Source organism: Heptranchias perlo, chromosome 16 (genome assembly GCF_035084215.1).
Source record: "Heptranchias perlo isolate sHepPer1 chromosome 16, sHepPer1.hap1, whole genome shotgun sequence".
Lineage (NCBI taxonomy): Eukaryota > Metazoa > Chordata > Chondrichthyes > Hexanchiformes > Hexanchidae > Heptranchias > Heptranchias perlo.
The window spans coordinates 9,775,580-9,798,205 of NC_090340.1; the positions used below are offsets into that span (position 1 = coordinate 9,775,580).

Below are 22,626 nucleotides of genomic sequence, written 5' to 3' on the forward strand. Positions count from 1 at the left end.
ACTTTTTAGTGTAAAGTGTTCAGATATTTGGGCTTGAATTAATTTCTCCTGATGCCCCACTAAACTTTGTAAAACCACTGATGTCCTCATTGCCTACTCAGCTTAATTCGGTTCTATTGCAACAGTGCGATTCGTGCTGACTTGCAAACAGATGTTTAGTGAGGTTTTGAATAGAAGCACTATTGGGTTCTCAACTCATTGTGAAACTAAGAGTAGGAACATAGGAACAGGAGTAGATCATTCAGTCCCACGAGGCTGTTCCGCCATTCAATTAGATCATGGCTGATCTATATCTTAACTCCATTTACCCACCTTGGTTCCATATTTCTTAAGACCCTTGCCTAACAAAATTTATCGATCTCAGTCTTGAAATTTTCAATTGACCCCCAGCCTCAACAGCTTTCTGGGGGAGAGAGTTCCAGATTTCCACTACCCTTTGTGTGAAGAAGTGCTTCCTGACATCATCCCTGAACGGCCTAGCTCTAATGTTTAAGGTTATGCCCTCTTGTTCTGGACTCTCCCACCAGAGGAATTAGTTTCTCTCTATCTACCCTATCAAATCCTTTAATCATCTTAAATACCTCAATTAGTAACTGAATGAATGATACAGTTTTCTGTTCCAAACAACAAGACAGTTTTAGGTACTCTGAGCCGCAGAATTCCCAACTCTCCCCAAATTCCCAACTCTCCCCAAATTCCTCCACTTGTCTTACATCCCAGTCCAGGCTGAGCCGTGCCACGGTTTGAAGCTGACTGGTACTAACCTACCTACCACACGCTAGTAATAATAAATAAGGAGGTCTGTGAACTGAACAATGGGGCTGAAAGATATGCAAGAGATATACAAGCAGTCTTTAAGAGCTCAAAGCATGGAACAAAAATGCACCATTCAGCAATCAAGTCCACTTCCTCCATGGGCCATGTACTAGCTGCTCAATCATAGACTCTACCCCACCTATTTAACCTTCTGAATGAAAGTTCTGCATCAATAGTCCTTGATGCCCCAAAGTAAAATACCGGAATATCGATCTATCCTCAGCACTAATCAATCCTTTGCCTGCTGTCCTCCACCAAAAATATTTTCTGAAAATCTAGGCTGTGCTTACAATAAAAGCTTAATTGCAGCTCCCTGCTGATACAGATACAATATATTGACACCAATACAATACACCAATATAGCTATGATGCAGATACAGATATAATGCACTAATTTTTTTACGATAAACTGACATCGATACAATATACAGAGGCAGGTACGATACAAAATACAAACAGATTTGCAGATATATGTACGATGTGCAGATACAGGTACGAAGTGCAGATACAGGTAAGGTGGCCTTGAAATTCCTGGGGACCGGTTCACTGGTGCAAGTGCAGCAGAGCGGAACCCTATCTCTCTAATGCTGGTAGCCGTAGACCTGTCCCAAATCCCACAGGTGGGGTCATAACCATAGTTGGGGTCTGTAACATTGTATCAGTGGCATCCACCCTAGTAAGGCACAGCAGTCCACAGTTGCTCCACCTGAGGACACCTAAACCTAGCAGGTCTGGGAAAAAAGTGATTATTTTTCATTCTTCCAAAAGGAGTCATTCTGTTTCCAGACAAGGTAATCGATGCACTCTGGGATTGATTACCTTAGTCTAGTAAAGGTTTGGGGCCTTCTGAAGGCCTCAAAGGGACGGCATGAGTTCCGCTGAGGCCTTTCAAGGGTGTAAAGGGTAGAATTCCTGGAGTAATCCAGGCATTCCCCTGACACATCCTTTGATGTTAAGGGGGGGCGGTGGGGGCAGGCAGAAGTTCTGGAATTTAAAAGGCCAGGTAAAACATGTCAGAATCCTGGAGGAACCAGGTTCCGTCCCATATTCTGGGCACCCCCCCCTCACCACCCTCACCCCGGGCAGAACTGAACTCTTCTGCCCTCTTCAGCCCCAGGAATTTCAGTGCCGAAACGTTGATACCAATACAGAAAAACCACCTAGTAGTACAATTATAGATTTTGTCACCTGTAATTAAAATATAGAAGGGGGTTTGAGGGTCATAGACATATTAATAGCGCTGCTTTATGTTTTTTTTCCAGGGAAAGAACTTAGGCCCTTGAATTATGCCGTGGGATGGTACCATATGAATGCTTAACACGTTCATCTCAAACTCTTCTCTCCACTATTTTAATGGGGGTATTAACCATTTAAAATAAATGGGTTAATATCTCTGATAAAATAGTTGAGAGAAGAATTTAAGTAAGTTTGTACCCATGGCCCCAGTGACCCTTGTTTGGGGTCAAAAGGTGGTGGGACGGAACTCCAAGATGGAATAGTCATACAGAAACTTTAGGTTCCGGACTTTGTCCTTATGTCATTGCAAGCTTGCAGAGAGTATTTTGAACTGTATAATAATTGAATGAAATACCGGTGTTCGCAGGAAGTGGTGGTGGAAGCAATTTGAGATAATGAATTAAGAGTATCACACAGGAAGTGTAATACACAACATGTCTGGGTCTGTTGCAAACTAACTGATAGAGATTGATAGCTATGATTAGTCAATAACTCCATTATCATTGTATCATGCAACTACCAGGGTGGTAGAAAGTGAACTAGGTGGATCGTGGTCTTTTGTCGTCATCTAGCAATTGCTATGTTCCTATTAAAGTGCATCGTCTTGTGTATGATGGTTCTCATAAAGCACCAGTACCAATAACCCTAGCAACAACATTGTGCCTGTCAAATACCTTTTTTGACAGTGAGTTGCTGAGCGCCCAGCTCCTCTACATTTGGTCATGTCCGTCCACATACATCAATGCCACACTTTAACATGTAGCATAATGTGCTGTGCTTCTTTTCATTCGAAGTTATTCTTTTTTTTTGAACAAATCAAACGTCTGCAGTTTTACCTGTGTGATCTCCCACTCGACAGAGCACAGCAAACTGTCCTGTGTTGCTTCTCTTTCTATCACTGTCACACCGCTAGATGGATGGCTCGGTCAGGGACTAGCCGCCCTACAGAGAATGAGAGAGGAGAAAAGGTCAAGAAAATGTCACCTCTCTGCACTGTGACACTCCTTTGTACGACTACCTGATCTACCTCAGGTTCTCTTTTCAATCTTAGTGGTGCCATGCACTCTATGCCTTGGTCCTCACTTAGGCTTCTCAACAATAAGAAAAAATCAGTCGATAAGGTTGCCATTAGTCAAAGCTGAGTGAGAAAATGTCTCTACCTCGGCATTGCTGAGAACTTGGCAATCGCAATCGGGGGGGAGTCACGACAGGATAATATTTTATGTCCTATTTTAAATTTCAAAAAATATATCGATATATATTTTAACAACATATAAAGGGGACACTTTTAACTCAATTACTTGAGGGGAAAAGTCTTTTTAAGGACTTTTATACTAGATTCTAATTTTATCACCTTCATTTTTTAAAATAATATATAAAAAACTGAATAGCTAATTGATGTGCATTACTGAGCTTAGTAAATCAGAATAAAACATCCACATCTCAGAGGAGTACAGTCAGGAGCAGATCCATGGCACTGTGGGAGATTCGGCTGCATGGGGTGGGATACAAGAAAGTGTAGAAATGCAGTTGTTATAGGGGATTCGATAGTCAGGGGGATAGACAGGCATATTTGCAACTGCAGACATGAGTCTCGAATGGTGTGTTGCCTCCCTGATGCCAGGGTAAAGGGAACAGGACATTCTGGTGGAAGGGGGACAGCCAGAAGTCGTGGTCCATGTTGGAACCAATGACATTGGTAGATAAAAGGGTTGAGGTCCTGCAGGCAGTTTCAGGAGCTCGGAAAAAGACTAAAGAACAGGACCTCAAAGGTGATAATCTCTGGATTACTCCCAGTGCCATGTTCTAGTGAGTACAGAAACAGGAAGATAACACAGGTGAATGTGTGGCTGGAGAAGTGGTGCAGGAGGGAGGGCTTCAGATTCCTGGGACATTGGGACCAGTTCTGGGGCAGGGGGGAACGGTTCAGGCCGGGCGGGTTGCATTTGGACAGCACGAGGACCAATGTCCTCACAAAGAAGTTAACCAGTGTTGGTGGGGGGGGGGGGGGATTAAACTAATTTGGCCGGGGGAGGGGAACCAGGATGTAGCAGCAGAAAGGAGAGCCAAGGTGCATAGAAAACAAGGAGGGACAAATAGCAACAGAATAAAGAAAAGTGCAGAAAGAGCAGGAATTAGATGGAGGAAAAAAGCAAAGCATGGTATTAGAATGCATGTGTGCTAATGTGAGGAGTGTTACAAATACAATTGATGAGCTGCAGGCACAAGTTGCCACATGAGGCTATGATATAATGGCTATAACAGAAACCTGCCTTAAACATGGGCAGGAATGGGAACTGAACATTCCTGGCTACATAAGAACATAAGAAATAGGAGCAGGAGTAGGCCAGACGGCCCCCCAAGCCTGCAACGCCATTCAGTATGATCATGGCTGATCTTCGACCTTGACTTACTTTCCCGCTCAATCCCCATATCCCTTGATTCCCTTAGAGTCCAAAAATCTAGCGATCTCAGTCTTGAATATACTCAATGACTGAGCATCCACAGCCCTCTGAGGTAGAGAATTCCTGAGATTCACAACACTCTGAGTGAAGAAATTTCTCCTCATCTCAATCCTAAATGTCCGATCCCTTATCCTGACACCATGCTCCCTAGTTCTGTACTTTCCAGCCAGGGGGAACATCCCCTCAGCAGGTGCTGTCTATCGGATGAGATGTTTAACCGAGGCCCTGACATCCCTCTCAGGCGGACGTAAAAGATCCCATGGCATTATTTCAAAGAAGAGTTGGGGAGTTCTAGCTGGTGTCCTGGCCAATATCCATCCCTCAACTAACATCACTAAAAACAGATTATCTGGTTATTATCACGTTGCTGTTTGTGGGACCTCACTGTGTGCAAATTGGCTGCTGTATTTTCTACATTACAACAGTGACTACACTTCAAAACTACTTCATAGGCTGTAAAGCGCTTTGGGACGTCCTGAGGTCATGAAAGGCGCTATAGGAATGCAAGTCTTTCTTTTCCTAACACTACTTGATTGTTTTTTGGAGGAAACTTTTGGATGTAAAGCAAACATTAAAGAAAAAACAAAAGTAAAAATGGGGTTGCTGTATGAAGCAAATATGAATCCAATTCCTTCTGATTATCCACCCTGAACTCAATGTGGACAGAAGTCACCAAACACCTTCCCATTTGTTTGCTTTCTGAGTGGTGCAAGACTCTGAGCCACCAATCCACTCTGGCTGATTGACAGCCCTCTGCTGGCTCCACAACTTGGATAATAGTCCCAGAGAGCTCCCAAACCCTTTGGGAAGGAGCACATCGAGCCAGGACATCACCATATGGGTCAAACACTGATCTCATTAAAAGGATGACCTTTTAGCACACATCAGGCCAATTAGCTATAGTGTAGGAGATCAAAGTTGTAGAGGTCAGAGTGGGAATGGAAGATAGAGTTAAAGTGGTGAGACACAGGGAGCTCAGGATCACAAACGCAGTTGGAATAGAGGTGTACGGCAAACCGGCACGTGTGACCCTGGCCACACTGTCGAGGAAGGGCATTGGCTCTTTTCAAGACAGGTGGACCTATCGAGCATTTCCAGCATTTTTGCCTTCATTTTAGACCTCCTAAATCTGCAGCTTTTCCCCCTATTTTTTTCCTCAGATTTCACCCGTTTTCTTGCCTTTTTCCTTCTATTGGCTTTTTCCATGTTTTTTCACCACCTTAGCCATTCACACGTTCTTTTAATGTCTTTCCATTGCCTCACTGAGGTGACCTTTTATATCATCTAACAGTTTCTCCTATTCAAAGTTATGGCCACCCCCTCGACCTTTCCATCTCTGCCCACTCCCGAGTATCAATCACCACCCACATCCCTCTACTCCCTTCCAACCACACTTCCTTCAACGTCCACCCCGGAAGAAAACTCTTCCCCAACTACATTCTCAAACTCCCAACGCCTTTGGCCCTCTACTTACCACTTTTCCTCGGCAGTTGTCGATTTGCTCAACCATTCCATCATCTCCACCTTTGATACCCTTGGCCCCAGCAAAACATTTACTTCTCTGGTATCACCATCTTCACTCCCTCAAGTCCAATGGTGCAGATGTGAGCACATGTGGCAATCAACTGGTTTAGCCATCCATCATCAGATTTAGCTGGACCCCATCAAGGGTCTCACTCTCCTCTGCCAAAACCATCCACTATTCCAAGATCATCCTGGAAAGCAAACCTTGGTTTCTTTTCTCCACTGTCTCCTTAAACCCCTCTCCCCTGCCCCTGTATAAGTTACTTTACTCCCTCTTTTTTGTCCACCCTACCTTATCTTTCAGTTCTGATAAAATCCTTTTTGCTTTACAGATGCTGAGAGATTTTAAGAGTCTTAATTAAGACAGTGTATTTCCAGCTTGGTTTACATTCTGTATAACACATCCTAGCCCTTTGTGCTACCTTCTCTGTAACAGCATGTGTGCTACTTGTCTGTAACACACTCGAACCTGCATTATCCTCTCTATAACACACTCTAGTTGTCCTGACAACATTATGAATCAACTCAAATGCAGGCCAGACTGGGTAGAAGTGGCAGATTCTCCTCCATGAAGAACTTTAGTGAACCAGTTGGGCAGCTTTCATGGTTATTTTATCTGGTGCCAGCCCACAATTATTACCAGATTTACTGAATTCAATTTCCTAACTTGCTATGTGGGATTTGAATTTACAACCTCTGGGGTACTAGTCCAGTACCATAACTTCTAGGCTACTTGTTATTCTCCCTGTGTTATACCCTCTGTGACATCCTCCAGCCTGTGGATTATCCTTTTTGCCTCATAATCTGGACTCTGATTTTCATTTCCCTTTCTCAGCTCTTCCCCCACCTGTTTCTTTCAGCGAATGTCAGATGGTGCTAGTTTATTGTCATCTCCAGGGCCCCATGATTAATGGGATTCTGTGCTGCCTGACAGTGAGCTCAGGGCTTGGCTCAAACTCTTCCCCTCATTTACTGCTTAAAAAGTGAAGAGATTTCTATTACAGGTAATGACTTTCCCCAAAGATTAAAGGGGGGCTTGTTGCTCCATTGACTGGAACTAGGAAAATGTGTAGGTGGAATATATCTATTTTAGGGCATTAGAAAGTTTTAATTTTATTAATTCATTTAGAGTGTTGTGAGTAATGGTAGCTACCACTCTCAGGTTTAATTCCCGGTCTGGACTGATTTTGACTGCAGGGGAAATTTAAAAGCCTTATTAAGTATACATTTCGGTGTCAGCCATGGCTCAGTGTTAGAGCTCTTGCCTGTGAGTCAGAGGGCTGTGGGTTCACGTCCCACTTCAAAGACTTAAGCACAAAATCTAGGCTGGCACTCCAGAGCAGTACTGAGGGAGTGCTGCATTGTCGGAGGTGCCATCTTTCAGGTGAGACGTTAAACTGAGGCCCTGTCTGCCCTATCATGTGGATGTAAAAGATCCCTTGGCACTATTCAATGAAGAGCAGGGGAGTTCTCCCCAGTGTCCTGACCAATATTTATCCCTCAATTAACACCGAAAAACAGATTATCTGGTCATTATCACATTGCTGTTTGTGGGACCTTGCTGTGTGCAAACTGGATGCTGCATTTCCTACAATAAGTACAACATTGATTACACTTCAAAACTACTTCATTGGCTGTAAAGCACTTTGGGAAGTCCTGAGGGCGTGGAAGGAGCTACAGAAATGCAAGTCAGTCTTTCTTTTTTAATTGTAAACAATTTTACAACACCAAGTTATAGTCCAGCAATTTTATTTTAAATTCACAAGCTTTCGGAGGCTTCCTCCTTCGTCAGGTGAACGATGTGAAAATGAAATCCTCGAGATGAAATCGCGAGATGAATTCTTTTTTAATCATGTGCTGACCCAGCATCCACACATGCAGTTTCCAGCAGGAGTCAGTAGATGGCAATGAAGAGTAGGAATGATGGCTGCCAGTCTAGGGGCACTAAGTGCAATTCTAGCGTCTGCACTGCAGGTCTAACTGGGCAAAGAAAGAACGTGGGATTAGAGCCTGGAATCTTGCTGCTTTGTGTGGGTCAGCCACTCAATGCATAAACTTGCTTAGCCATCGGGAAGCCATTTTATTTTTCAACTTTCTTAAAAAAGCCAGAAAAATAAAATGAAAACTACATAGAATTTCTGGAATGGGAAGGGTTAAAAGCTCCATACTGTTCCCAGATCCAGCACAACCTGGGATAACTTCCTGCCAAAGGTCAGGATCTTAACCCAAGAATTCCAGCTGAAAATCCTCAGTGAATCCACTTCAGGAACACAACAGCAGCTTCCAGGAACAAAATGAAACAGAGCACAATGTGATCTGCACAGAGACATTAAACAGCCAATATTTCAAACCAATGCTCCAGTGCCTGTTTTGGGGGCTCACAGAGCCCCGAGAACAACAACAGCTTGCATTAATATAGCGCCTTTAACGTAGTAAAATGTCCCAAGGCGCTTCACAGGAGTGTTATCAAACAAAAATTTGACACCGAGCCACATAAAAGAGATAGTAGGTTAGGTGACTAAATGCTTGATCAAAGAGGTAGGTTTTAAGGAGCGTCTTAAAGGAGGAGAGAGAGGTAGCGAGGCGGAGAGGTTTAGGGAGGGAATTCCAGAGCTTAGGGCCTAGGCAGCTGAAGGCAAGGCTGCCAACGGTGGAATGATTAAAATCAGGGATGCGTAAGAGGCAAGAATTGGAGGAGCGCAGAGATCTCGGAGGGTTGTAGGGATGGAGGAGGTTGCAGAGATAGGGAGGGGTGAGGCATGGAGGGATTCGAGAATTTTAAAATCAAGGGGTTCCCGGACTGGGAGCCAATGTAGGTCAGCGAGCACAGAGGTGATGGGTGAACGGTGCGAGTTAGGATACAGGATCAACATCACAACATGCAAAATCGTACTTATTTTCCGAATGGTAGGATTGGTTGGATCCTGCACTGAAAACCTGCTCCTGTGGTCAGAAGCGCCTGGTGGACATCTATACAACACAGCAGAGCACATAGATACTAATGTCACTCACCGGAAACAGCCCCAAGGTCATTGAGTACACCATTACATAAGGCTGAGACCCAATACATTGTATATGGTTCACTGGCTCCTGAGTAACCTAATGGCCCGGCATATTCCTCACTCTACCATTACCAACAAGCCAGGGGATCAACCCTGGTTCAATGAGGAGTGTAGAAGAGCATGCCAGGAGCAGCACCAGGCGTACCTAAAAATGAGGTGCCAACCTGGTGAAGCTACAACTCAGGACTGCATGCATGCTAAACAGCGGAAGCAACATGCTATAGACAGAGCTAAGCGATTCCACAACCAACGGATCAGATCAAAGCTCTGCAGTCCTGCCACATCCAGTCGTGAATGGTGGTGGACAATTAAACAACTAACGGGAGGAGGAGGCTCTGCAAACATCCCCATTCTCAATGATGGCGGAGTCCAGCACGTGAGTGCAAAAGTCAAGGCTGAAGCGTTTGCAACCATCTTCAGCCAGAAGTGCCGAGTGGATGATCCATCTCGGCCTCCTCCCGATATCCCCACCATCACGGAAGCCAGTCTTCGGCCAATTCGATTCACTCCACATGATATCAAGAAACGGCTGAGTGCACTGGATACAGCAAAGGCTATGGGCCCCGACAACATCCCAGCTGTAGTGCTGAAGACTTGTGCTCCAGAACTAGCTGCGCCTCTAGCCAAGCTGTTCCAGTACAGCTACAACACTGGCATCCACCCGACAATGTGGAAAATTGCCCAGGTCTGTCCTGTCCACAAAAAGCAGGACAAATCCAATCCGGCCAATTACCGCCCCATTAGTCTACTCTCAATCATCAGCAAAGTGATGGAAGGTGTCGTCGACAGTGCTATCAAGCGGCACTTACTCACCAATAACCTGCTCACCGATGCTCAGTTTGGGTTCCGCCAGGACCACTCGGCTCCAGACCTCATTACAGCCTTGGTCCAAACATGGACAAAAGAGCTGAATTCCAGAGGTGAGGTGAGAGTGACTGCCCTTGACATCAAGGCAGCATTTGACCGAGTGTGGCACCAAGGAGCCCTAGTAAAATTGAAGTCAATGGGAATCAGGGGGAAAACTCTCCAGTGGCTGGAGTCATACCTGGCACAAAGGAAGATGGTAGTGGTTGTTGGAGGCCAGTCATCTCAGCCCCAGGGCATTGCTGCAGGAGTTCCTCAGGGCAGTGTCCTTGGCCCAACCATCTTCAGCTGCTTCATCAATGACCTTCCCTCCATCATAAGGTCAGAAATGGGGATGTTCGCTGATGACTGCACAGTGTTCAGTTCCATTCGCAACCCCTCAGATAATGAAGCAGTCCGAGCCTGCATGCAGCAAGACCTGGACAACATCCAGGCTTGGGCTCATAAGTGGCAAGTAACATTCGCGCCAGATAAGTGCCAGGCAATGACCATCTCCAACAAGAGAGAGTCTAACCACCTCCCCTTGACATTCAACGGCATTACCATCGCCGAATCCCCCACCATCAACATCCTGGGGGTCACCATTGACCAGAAACTTAACTGGACCAGCCATATAAATACTGTGGCTACGAGAGCAGGTCAGAGGCTGGGTATTCTGCGGCGAGTGACTCATCTCCTGACTCCCCAAAGCCTTTCCACTATCTACAAGGCACAAGTCAGGAGTGTGATGGAATACTCTCCACTTGCCTGGATGAGTGCAGCTCCAACAACACTCAAGAAGCTCGACACCATCCAAGATAAAGCAGCCCGCTTGATTGGCACCCCATCCACCACCCTAAACATTCACTCCCTTCACCACCGGCGCACTGTGGCTGCAGTGTGCACCATCCACAGGATGCACTGCAGCAACTCGCCAAGGCTTCTTCAACAGCACCTCCCAAACCCGCGACCTCTACCACCTAGAAGGACAAGGGCAGCAGGCGCATGGGAACAACACCACCTGCACGTTCCCCTCCAAGTCACACACCATCCCGACTTGGAAATATATCGCCGTTCCTTCATTGTCGCTGGGTCAAAATCCTGGAACTCCCTTCCTAACAGCATTGTGGGAGAACCGTCACCACACGGACTGCAGCGGTTCAAGAAGGCGGCTCACCACCACCTTCTCGAGGGCAATTAGGGATGGGCAATAAATGCCGGCCTTGCCAGCGACGCCCACATCCCGTGAACGAATAAAAAAAAAAGATGGATCCCATGGCACTGTTGCAATTGACAAGATGCAAATTAACAAAAAATGATGTGGAAACATTTCAATCAATTTCAGGGGCCAAGAGTGTGTTTCAAAGATTATAAAATGTCACATCTGCAGCTATGTCAGTGAATGTAGTGGGGAGAGGGAAGCGGAGCCCATGCACCTGCATAGTTCCAGAGGGATTTGAACATGTTCAGATTGAGCAAAAAGGGCCATAATATTGCTTGTGACCCAGGGATTGGATTCACAGAGCAGATTGGGCCAAAGTGGATGGATTCACACAGCCGGCTAGGCCAAACAGTACTGGTGCCAGCGTCCCATGAACTGGAACTGCTCTTCCCCACATTGATCTTTCAGCCATGCATTCACTATCCTGATCTGTTTGTCTCCATGTCAATTAGTACGTGGCTCAGATAGTAATCATGAGATTATTACCCGTGAGGTTCTGCTTTTTAATTTAGCTCTGCACCTAATTCCCACTCTCAACAAATACCTCTTTTGAAGTCTTCACTCTGTATGAAGTTCACTCAGTTATCTCATGTTCTGCGCTCGAGTTCTGTGCTCTTGCAGATATGCCCACTAATAAATACCTTTCAGACATTCATTCATGGGATGTGGGCGTCGCGGGCAAGGCCAGCATTTATTGCCCATCCCCAATTGCCCTTGAGAAGGTGGTGGTGAGCCGCCTTATTGAATCACTGCAGTCCGTGTGGTGAAGGTTCTCCCACAGTGCTGTTAGGTAGGGAGTTCCAGGATTTTGACCCAGCGACAATGAAGGAACGATGATATATTTCCAAGTCGGGATGGTGTGTGACTTGGAGGGGAACGTGCAGGTGGTGTTGTTCCCATGTGCCTGCTGCCCTTGTCCTTCTAGGTGGTAGAGGTCGCGGGTTTGAGAGGTGCTGTCGAAGAAGCCTTGGCGAGTTGCTGCAGTGCATCCTGTGGATGGTACACACTGCAGCCACGGTGCACCGGTGGTGAAGGGAGTGAATGTTTAGGGTGGTGGATGCGGTACCAATCAAGCGGGCTGCTTTGTCCTGGATGGTGTCGAGCTTCTTGAGTGTTATTGGAGCTGCACTCATCCAGGCAAGTGGACAGTATTCCATCACACTCCTGTCTTGTGCCTTGTAGATGGTGGAAAGGCTTTGGGGAGTCAGGAAGTGAGCCTCTGAACTGCTCTTGTAGCCATAGTATTTATGTGGCTGGTCCAGTTAAGTTTCTAGTCAATGGTGACCCCCAGGATGTTGATGGTGGGGGATTTGGCGATGGTAATGCTGTTGAATGTCAAGGGGAGGTGGTTAGACTCTCTCTTGTTGGAGATGGTCATTGCCTGGCACTTGTCTGGTGCGAATGTTACTTGCCACTTATCAGCCCAAGCCTGGATGTTGTGCAGGTCTTTCTGCATGTGGGCACAGACTGCTTCATTATCTGAGGGTTTGCGAATAGAACTGAACACTGTGCAGTCAACAGCGAACATCCCCATTCCTGACCTTATGATGGAGGGAAGGTCATTGATGAAGCAGCTGAAGATGGTTGGGACTCGGACACTGCCCTGAGGAACTCCTGCAGCAATGTCCTGGGGCTGAGATGATTGGCCTCCAACAACCACTACCATCTTCCTTTGTGCTAGGTATGACTCCAGCCACTGGAGAGTTTTCCCCCTGATTCCCATTGACTTCAATTTTACTAGGGCTCCTTGGTGCCACACTCGGTCAAATGCTGTCTTGACGTCAAGGGCTGTCACTCTCACCTCACCTCTGGAATTCAGCTCTTTTGTCCATGTTTGGACCAAGGCTGTAATGAGGTCTGGAGCCGAGTGGTTCTGGCGGAACCTAAACTGAGCTTCGGTGAGCAGGTTATTGGTGAGTAAGTGCCGTTTGATAGCACTGTCGATGACTTTGCTGATGATTGAGAGTAGACTGATGGGGTGGTAATTGGCCAGATTGGATTTGTCCTGCTTTTTGTAGACAGGACATACCTGAGCAATTTTCCACATTGTTGGGTGGATGCCAGTGTTGTAGCTGTACTGGAACAGTTTGCCTAGAGAAGCGGCTAGTTCTGGAGCACAAGTCTTCAGCACTACAATCGGGATGTTGACGGGGCCCATAGCCTTTCTTGTATCCAGTGCACTCAGCCATTTCTTGATATCTCGTGGAGTGAATCGAATTGGCTGACGACTGGCTTCTGTGATGGTGGGGATATCGGGAGGAGGCCGAGATGGATCATCCACTTGGCACTTCTGGCTGAAGATGGTTGCAAACGCTTCAGCCTTGTCTTTTGCACTCACGTGCTGGACTCTGCCATTGAGGATTGGGATGTTCACAGAGCCTCCTCGTCCCATTAGTTGTTTAATTGCCCACCACCCTTCACGACTGGATGTGACAGGACTGCAGAGCTTTGATCTGATCCGTTAGTTGTGGAATCGCTTAGCTCTGTCTATAGTATGTTGCTTCCACTGTTTAGCATGCATGCAGTCCTGTGTTGTTGCTTCACCAGGTTGGCACCTCTTTTTAAGCACGCCTGGTGCTGCTCCAAGCATGCTCTTCTGCACTCCTCATTGAACCAGGGTTGATTCCCTGTCTTGTTGGTAATGGTAAAGTGAGGAATATGCCGGGCCATGAGGTTACAAATTGTGGTGGAATACAATTCTTCTGCTGCTGCTGATGGCCCACAGCGCCTCATGGATGCCCAGTTTTGAGCTGCCAGATCTGTTCTGAATCTATCCCATTTAGCACGGTGGTAGTGCCACACAACACGTTGGATGGTGTCCTCAGTGCGAAGACGGGATTTCATCTCCACGAGGACTGTGCGGTGGTCACTCCTACCAATACTGTCATGGACAGATGCATCTGTGACAGGTAGATTGATGAAGATGAGGTCAAGTAGGTTTTTCCCTCAGGTTCGCTCACCACCTGCCGCAGGCCCAGTCTGGCAGCTATGTCCTTCAGGGCTCGGTAAGTAGTAGTGCTACCGAGCCACTCTTGGTGATGGACATTGAAGACCCCCACCCAGAGTACATTCTGTGCCCTTGCTACCCTCACTGCTTCTTCCAAGTGGTGCTCAACATGGAGGAGGACTGATTCATCAGCTGAGGGAGGGCGGTAGATAGTAATCAGCAGGAGATTTCCTTGCCCATATTTGACCTGATGCCATGAGATTTCATGGGGTCCGGAGTCAATGTTGAGGACTCCCAGGGTCACTCCACCGACTGTATATCACTGTACCGCCACCTCTGATGGGTCTGTCCTGCCGGTGGGACAGGACATACCCAGGGATGGTGAGGGCAGAGTCTGGGACATTGGCTGAAAGGTATGATTCTGTGAGTATGGCTATGTCAGGCTGTTGTTTGACTAGTCTATGGGACAGCTCTCCCAATTTTGGCACAAGTCAGTGAGGAGGACTTTGCAGGGTCGACTGGGCTTGGTTTGCCTTTGTCGTGTCCGGTACCTAGTGGTCCGTCCGGTTTTATTTTTATTATGACTTTTTGTAGCAAGATTGTACAACTGAGTGGCTTGCTGGGCCATTTTGGAGAGCAATTAAGAATCAACCACATTGCTGTGGGTCTGGAGTCACATATAGACCAGGTAAGGACAGCAGTTTTCCTTCCCTAAAGGGCATTTTATTTAATTAATTGAATTTAAATTCCCCAGCTGCCGTGGCCAGATTTGAACTCATGACTCCAGATTGTTAGTCTAGGCCTCTGGATTACTAGTCTAGTAACATAACCACAATGCTACCGTACCCTAATCTGTCATATAGGTTGTACATTGAAGTGTTCTTGGTGCTTCCAAATTGTTGTATGGCACGTTCAAAATTAAAATATAAGCTCTGATGATTTTAAAGTACAATTTTAATGTGAAACTTTACTGCCCCAAATTTTTGGAAGAGTTCCAGTGCAGGAATTTAGTCTGCTATAATGAGTATTATTTGGTGCATGTTCTACAATTAAATCATTCATAATATTTAGTATGTAGATTGACTCCATATTGCTCCTCTCTTCCTCCTTTTCTTTCTTTCCCCTGCCCCCCCCGCCCAACAAACTTTTTTGTATATAAATATTTGCAGCCTTCGGTGAGTTACAAAAGGCTGATAGCTTGTGTATTGTTGAATGTAATACCTGTTATTGCTGAACCAGCAAATGTTGCATTCAACACTCAATTTGTTAACTGGCACAGATGTGCGTAAATACACAGGATGTAACTGCCTCAAGAAACACATCGGGACAGATTTTGTTGTGAAAATAACAGTGAGGCGAACAGGGCTCACTGTTATTTATGTGCAAATCAGTCAGCAACTTCCGGCGACCGCACATGCTCAGTTAAACGCAAAAATCGCTGAACGAGATACAGCGCTCCTCCGTAAACTTTGCGAGAACGGCATCTCGCTGACTGGCTCCCTATTCAAATGGATGGAACGGTGTGGTGTTCCTGCACAGATGTTGTAGATATGGACTAAACTCATCACAAAAAATTAGGGCTTGCCGATGGTGATGTAAGTACCCTTTTAATGGTGTGGTAAGTCTTAATGACTGCCAAATAACCTCTCTGGCACTGAAAATTAACTTTAACAAGTGTGGAGTCCAATTCCTTCAGATTTTAATTGTTGTTGGGCAGTTTTTAAAAAATTTTAATAAATTTTTATTTTTTTATTTTTTCTTTCTGTCTCTTTTATCTGTCTCTAAATTCAATCCTTCTTACCCTCTCTTTATTTTGCTTTCTGTACCTGATTTGACATTGAATTCACTATTCTAACTTACACTTCCTGATTCAGTCTCTGCGCTGCTCATTAACGATGCTTCAATCTGATTAGTTAAGGAGATACCCAGCTGCTTTCCCTGTTTAAACAGGTCCCAGATGCCCTGTAGAGGGCACTGTTCTTTTTGGATCTCTAATTCAGAGGAAATCGTTCGCCTCTCACAGCAAAAATCTGGCCCAATGCTTTTTAAATCGAGCACAAGGGAAGTCCTGACTGCAATAGAAGGCACCTTTTCAATTAAATTAATTCAATGTCTGTTGAAAACAAGACGACAGCAATCTGGAATGCACTGCCTGAAAGGGTGGTGGAAGCAGATTCAATAATAGCTTTCAAAAGGGAATTGGATAAATACTCGAAGGGGAAAAATTTGCAGGACTATAGGGAAAGGACAGGGCAGTGGGATTAATTGGATAGCTCTTTCAAAGAGCCCGCACAGGCATGATGGGCCGAAGGGTCTCCTTCTGTGCTGTATCATTCTATGGTTCCATGATTCTAACGCTCCCAGCCTCACAATATCTAATTACAATGACAGAAAGCAAAAGACCCTCTGGTCCTTCCAGCCTGTCCCACAAAATCATGATACCTTGTGTATCACAATATATACATTCCCCACCCCATGCCATGTGATCTCCTGGGAGAGGCAAAAAGCCAAAAATTCCTCTCCGACCCCTTTGGCGAACGAAACTAGCCATGAAGATCACTCTGGCCCTGATAATTCTCTGCATTACATTAACTACTTTTTGTAAGAGGTGATCTCCGCCCTAGCCAGCTACTTACAGTTGACTGACAGTTAACTACAAATGACATTTTTAAGTTAAAAAACCAAGCTAAATTTCAGTTTGATAAAAGTACAATTTTTCTACTCCTGACCACTGAATTTCCACTCTCATCAAATTCCTGTTTTAAAGTCTTCACTCAGTTAGCTTATGCTCTGTGCTCGAGCAAACCAAGTGCCATAAAAATACCTCTCCACATCATAAAAATACCACTGTAAACAGGAACAGGGTGCTGCCTGCAGAACTACCCAACTCCTGACCATCCCATCTCTCAACCAGCAGCCTGCCCAAACAAGATAAAGTCTAAGCCTGATGTAAGACATTTCTAAAGACTGGGGCGTACTGAACCCGCAACACTGGGGATTAAGTCGTCGCCCCTGCCTTCCCCCCATCCTAGTCAGCACCTCTGGAAAGAACTACATTCTACAGCAGCTGTCATGTCCTCAAGATGTCCCACAGCCAATTCACTGCTAATTAATCACTTTTGAAGTGTCGTCACAGCCGAGGTAAGTTTTTGACCCCGTATCCCCTCCATCACCAAGACTGCCTACCTCCACCTCCGTAATATCGCCAGTCTCTGTCCCTGCCTCAGTTCATCTGCTGCTGAAATCCTCATCCATGTCTTTGTTACCTCTAGACTTGACTATTCCAATGCTCTCCTGGCCGGCCTCCCATCTTCCACCCTCAATAAACTTGAGCTCCTCCAAAATTCTGCTGTCCGTATCCTAACTCGCACCAAATCCCGTTCACCCATTACCCCTGTGCTCGCTGACCTACGTTGGCTCCCGTTCCGACAATGCCTCGATTTTAAAATTCTCATCCTTGTTTTCAAATCTCTCCATGGCCTCACCTCTCCCTATCTCTGTAACCTCCTCCAGCCCTACAATCCTCCGAGATCTCTGCGCTCCTCCAATTCCGGCCTTTTGCACATCCCTGATATTAATCACTCCACCATTGGTGGCCGTGCCTTCAGCTGTCAAAGCCCTAAGTTCTGGTATTCGCTCCCTAAACCTCTCTGCCTCTCCTCCTTTAAGACGTTCCTTAAAACCAGCTGTCAGCTATGGCTCAGTGGGTAGCACGCTCGCCTCCAAGTCAGAAGGTTGTGGGTTCAAGTCCCACCCCCAGGACTTAAGCACAAAATCTACATTGACACTCCAGTGCAGTACTAAGGGAGCGCTGCATTGTTGGAGGTGCCATCTTTTGGATGGGGTATTAATCCAAGGCCGCGTTTGCCCGCACAGGTGGACATAAAAGATCCCATGGCACTATTTCGAAGAAGAGCTGGAGAGTTATCCCTGGTGTCCTGGCCGATATTTATCCCTCAACCAACATCACTAAAAACAGATTATCTGCTCATTATCAAATTACTGTTTGTGGGAGCTTGCTGTGAGAAAATTGGCTGCTGCATTTCCTACATTACAAGAGTGACTACGCTTCAAAAGTATTTCATTGGCTGTGAAGTGCTTTGGGATGTCTTGAGGTTGTGAAAAGCGCTATAGAAATGCAAGTCTTTCTTTCTTTATCTCTGACCAAGCTTTTGGTCACCTATCCTCCTTATGTGGCTCAGTGTCAAATTTATTTTGCTAACGGTCCTGTGAAGCACCTTGGGACTTTTTACTACGTTAATGGCGTTATATAAATGCAATTTGTTGTTGTAGCTATTATAAAAGCAAACACAAAGCAATGAGATTCATGACCGGGTAATCTGTTTTAGCAGTGTTGGTTGAGGGATAAATATTGGCCAAGACACCAGGAGAACTCCCCCTTCTTTAAAGTAGTGCTATGGGATCTTTTACGTCCATCTGAGCAGGCAGAGAGGACCTCCATTTAACATCTCATCTGAAAGCATCTCCAACAAGTTCTGCGCTCCCTCCATACTGGACTGGAGTGTTAGCCTAGATTATGTGCTCACGTCTCTGGAGTGGGGCTTGAACCCACAACCTTCTGACTCAGAGGTAAGAGTGCTACCAGTGACACTGGAGAGATGGTGAATATGAGAGGAAGACTGGTGGGGGAAAAAACTCCCTTTATTACACCAGTTCTAGAAAATGCCACAAATCTGATGTTTAGGACTTACGTTTGTAGGCCTCAAGAACTGCAAAAATGTTTGTGTAACTTAACGTGTGACCTAATGGAACAAATTTAATTCTGCAATACCAGATGTCTACAACTCGAGGGTACTATATTTACATACCTCACAGACACTCGTAATGCAACATTACAGTGCCAGAGGTGATCTGTTATAAAATGCTTAAGGACCTCAGGGCTGAAATTCTGATGGGCTGCTCCACCAGGGTGAATGTGGCAGAACAGAATCCACGGCTGGCCAAAGAGAAGACTGTCAACCCCGTCCCAAAATGCGGGGATGGATCATTAGCATAGTTGGGGCAGACGCATTAAAAGTGTTTAGTGTCGCCCACTCCAACTATGGCCTGCAATGTCAGAGTGGCTCCATGATGCTCCAAGCAGCGGATCTGGCCCGGGAAGGGCCTCACGGAAACAGAACGGCCCCTACTCTGCAGCTCCCAAAGCTGTCTGTCTCTGCAAGGTGATTGAGCTCCTCCAGGATCGATTTACCTGCTCCCTCCTGCATTTTGGAGCCTTTACTAGGCGCATACGGAGAGCAGGCATAGAATAGGCAGAGTTTCTCGGAGAAGCCCTGGCACTCCCCCAGTCACACCCCCTTGATATGGGGGAGTGGGGGTGGAGGAGGCGATAGATCCACCAATGGTTTCCCATACCGGAATTTCCTGGTTTCCTCTCCACAAGGTGGAACCCTGGCAGAAATAGGTTCTGCCCCATTTTCTGCCTCCCTCCTGATGCGGCAGCACAAGGGCAAAATATCGAGCCCCTATTTTCTCCCTTCCCCTCCTGAAGATTGTGACTCCATGTTGTTGTACAGTCCCATAGACTCCAGTGACCCACTGGTAACACGTCCAAGTGGCCATCATTCAAACTGTGAGCCTTGGTACTGAGCGTCAATTGTGTGGGGTGGGGGGGGGGGGGGTGGAGGGAGATCGGGAATTATCACAAGCAAACCTGGTCCTATCCTTCCCTGACACAGCGCGTATTTTCCAGCCGGAGTTACTGGATCCCTATCAATTCCAGGAACCCAGGCTAATTTCCCCTCTCCCTACCCCAGGAACGTTGAGGCCAGTTGCACAGCCTTCAGCACCACCCCAGCGGAGATCAGCTAACTCAGCACAGACTAAGGAGAGAACCTGGGATCGTCCTGATCTCTATTTCAAACACGCATTGTGGGGAGCCCTTATTCTTTATCTTATTAGTCGAAGTCCATCTCTATTCATCCCTAACCATGGCCTGCTCTACCAATTACTGCTTCCAGCAAAGTGGTCAAACATCCAGTTCCCATGCTTTCTAAGCTGTTGCTAGGAGACACGAGACAGGGTCCATTCCTGTTGGGAAGTTCTTGGCCATCCTAGAACAATGTTGGGGGGCGGTCACAGACACTGACCCACACCCTACCGTTCTGCAGAGCCATGTACTGTTACTCCGAAACTCAATACCACCATGCTTCTAATTTCGAAACCATCTTACGTTATAATTAGAATATCTGCTGTGAAGCCTCACGCATCACATCTCCTACCTGTGGAATTTCACTGTTATCATCTGAAACCCTGATCTAGGGGCACAACAGTTCAAAGGTTTTTTTTTAATTTGACAAACCCGGGTGAAGGCAAGGCCTACAGCACAGCAAACCACCATAGTTGAAATGCTGGACACAAGGTAACACAAATCAGGCAGAGAAATGTGAAGATATGCACCAGTGCAGACCTGATGAGCAGAACGGCCTATTTCTGTGCTGGCACAATCCATGACTCATGTGAAAACTCCATGAACAGATAATGGAGGGAGGTTTCAGCTATTCAACAACCAAGTAACTTTCGTATGAAAATGTTACTAAATATACAAAGTGTCAGGTTAGCTCAGTTGGTAGCACGCTTGCCTCTGAATTAGAAGGTTTCACCCTAGTACATACTTGAAAACATAATCTAGGCTTAAGTACAGTTGCGAAGGCTTGCTGCATTGCCAGAGGTGCTGTATTTCGGGTGGGACATTAAACTGAAACTGTCTGCGTAAAGTGGATGCAAACGATCCCACAGCACTACTTGAAGATTGGGGAGTTCTCCCTATGCCCTGGGCATCATTGTCACTCAACCAAATATGGCAAAAAAACAGATTATCTGGTCATTCATTCATTTGCTGTTTGTGGGACCATGCCGTACCCAAAACAACAGTACCTACACTTCAAAATGGGACATCCTGAGGACTGTATAAATGCAAGCTCGCTCTTTCTTTATAGAATGGTACATTTCGGCCCTTAAATTATTCAGGACTCAACAGACCATGAAAGACCTGAAAGAAACAAATTCAAAGTATTCCTCAGGCAATGTCAAGAACATTTTTTGACAAATGGTGCAATATAACGGCCCGGAATTTGCAGTGAGCGGCGAACGAACGGCATCCGCTGCTCATTGGATCTAAACTTGCTCACAAACGATCCACGGGTGTTAGTGCAAGAACCTCCTCTAATGGTGAGCTGCGGAAAGTGCAGCGTCCTCTCCCGGGCATCTGTGAGCTGAGTGAACAGGGACAGGATCGCTCTGTCCCGTCAACCAATAAGATTTAAGCGTCCTTGACAAGCCGCGCAGAGTCAGAACCAGGAAGTGCACGCTAGAACAGTAAATTCAGTGTAAAATCAGTTAGAGAAGGCAAAATAAAAAGTAAAAATAAAAAAATAAAAACTATTTTTTAAAATCTCCATCAACAATTAGAATCAGAAGGGATAAGACTCCACATTATTAAAATTAATTTTCAGTGCCAGAGGGTTTGTTTGGCATTCACTAAGACTTACCATGTCGTTAAAAGTTAGTTTAGAGCTTAAAAAAACCCCAATGTACCTCTTTCTGTGTAGGTTAGTTCGTTTCCTGCTAGGCAGTGCAGCAACTTTGCGCTAGTCCATTCATTTCACTGGCGAGCTGTCCTCCCCACGCAGCTTTCCAGCGAGCAGGGCATCTGGTAGAGCAGCTTCTGGCTTTGCGTGCTTGACTGTGCATGTGCGCTCGCTGGAAGCTGCTCTTCCATTTGCCCTTAAACAATGGTGAGCGCTGTTCGGCTCTCCGTTATTTTTGGAGCAAATTCTTTTTGTTCTAACAGTGCACTTGCGCACAGTACAGAATGAGGGCATGTTGCTCGTGCAGTCCAGATGGGCTGCTTGTGTTTATCGTATAGAATGAGGAGCATTGTCATGCTTTTGGGTTTTTACGTTGGTTATTTTCTCAGGTTCAGCATCACCGGCTGCTCCTGGAAGGAGAACTCTGGTCCCCTATCATCAGCAGTCCATCTTTTTCTACCCAATATCTAGGTAGGTGTTGACCAATAGAAATCGCTGACTAGTCACAGGTTGACACTGTTCTCCCTACTCTCCATCCAGACCCACCCCCCATCCAGACCCCCACCCCCCGCTCTTTCACCAAAGTTTGGAATTCCGGCATGAATTTATCAGACAGCTCATCTTAGTGCCACTTCTAGGTTTTTGTCCAGCAGTTGCGAACTGTCCTTTGATGATCAGAGTGATTGCTGGGTATGTTGACTCAAACAATATGGGCCAGACCCACCCTCGCTCTCCATCCAAACCACCCCCCTGCTCTCCACCCAAAAACCACTCCCATCCAAACCCACTCCCGCTCTCCATCCAAACCCCCCCTGCTCTCCACCCAAACACCCCCCCCATCCAAACCCACCCTCACTCTCCTTCCAAACCCCCCCCCGCTCTCCACCCAAACACCCCCCCCCATCCAAACCCACCCTCACTCTCCATCCAAACCCCCCCCCGCTCTCCACCCAAACACCCT

At 46.2% G+C, this 22,626-nt stretch overlaps 1 protein-coding gene across 2 annotated transcripts in view; it reads right to left on the reverse strand.

Annotated features, from left to right (window-relative positions):
• Positions 1-22,626, reverse strand: part of st3gal2 (ST3 beta-galactoside alpha-2,3-sialyltransferase 2) — a 424,632-nt gene that overhangs the window by 193,501 nt on the left and 208,505 nt on the right. For both annotated transcript variants that reach the window (XM_067997644.1, XM_067997643.1), the window contains one exon: positions 2,889-2,994. The gene's annotated coding sequence lies outside the window, so the exon portion shown is untranslated. The remainder of the gene's footprint in view (positions 1-2,888; positions 2,995-22,626) is intronic.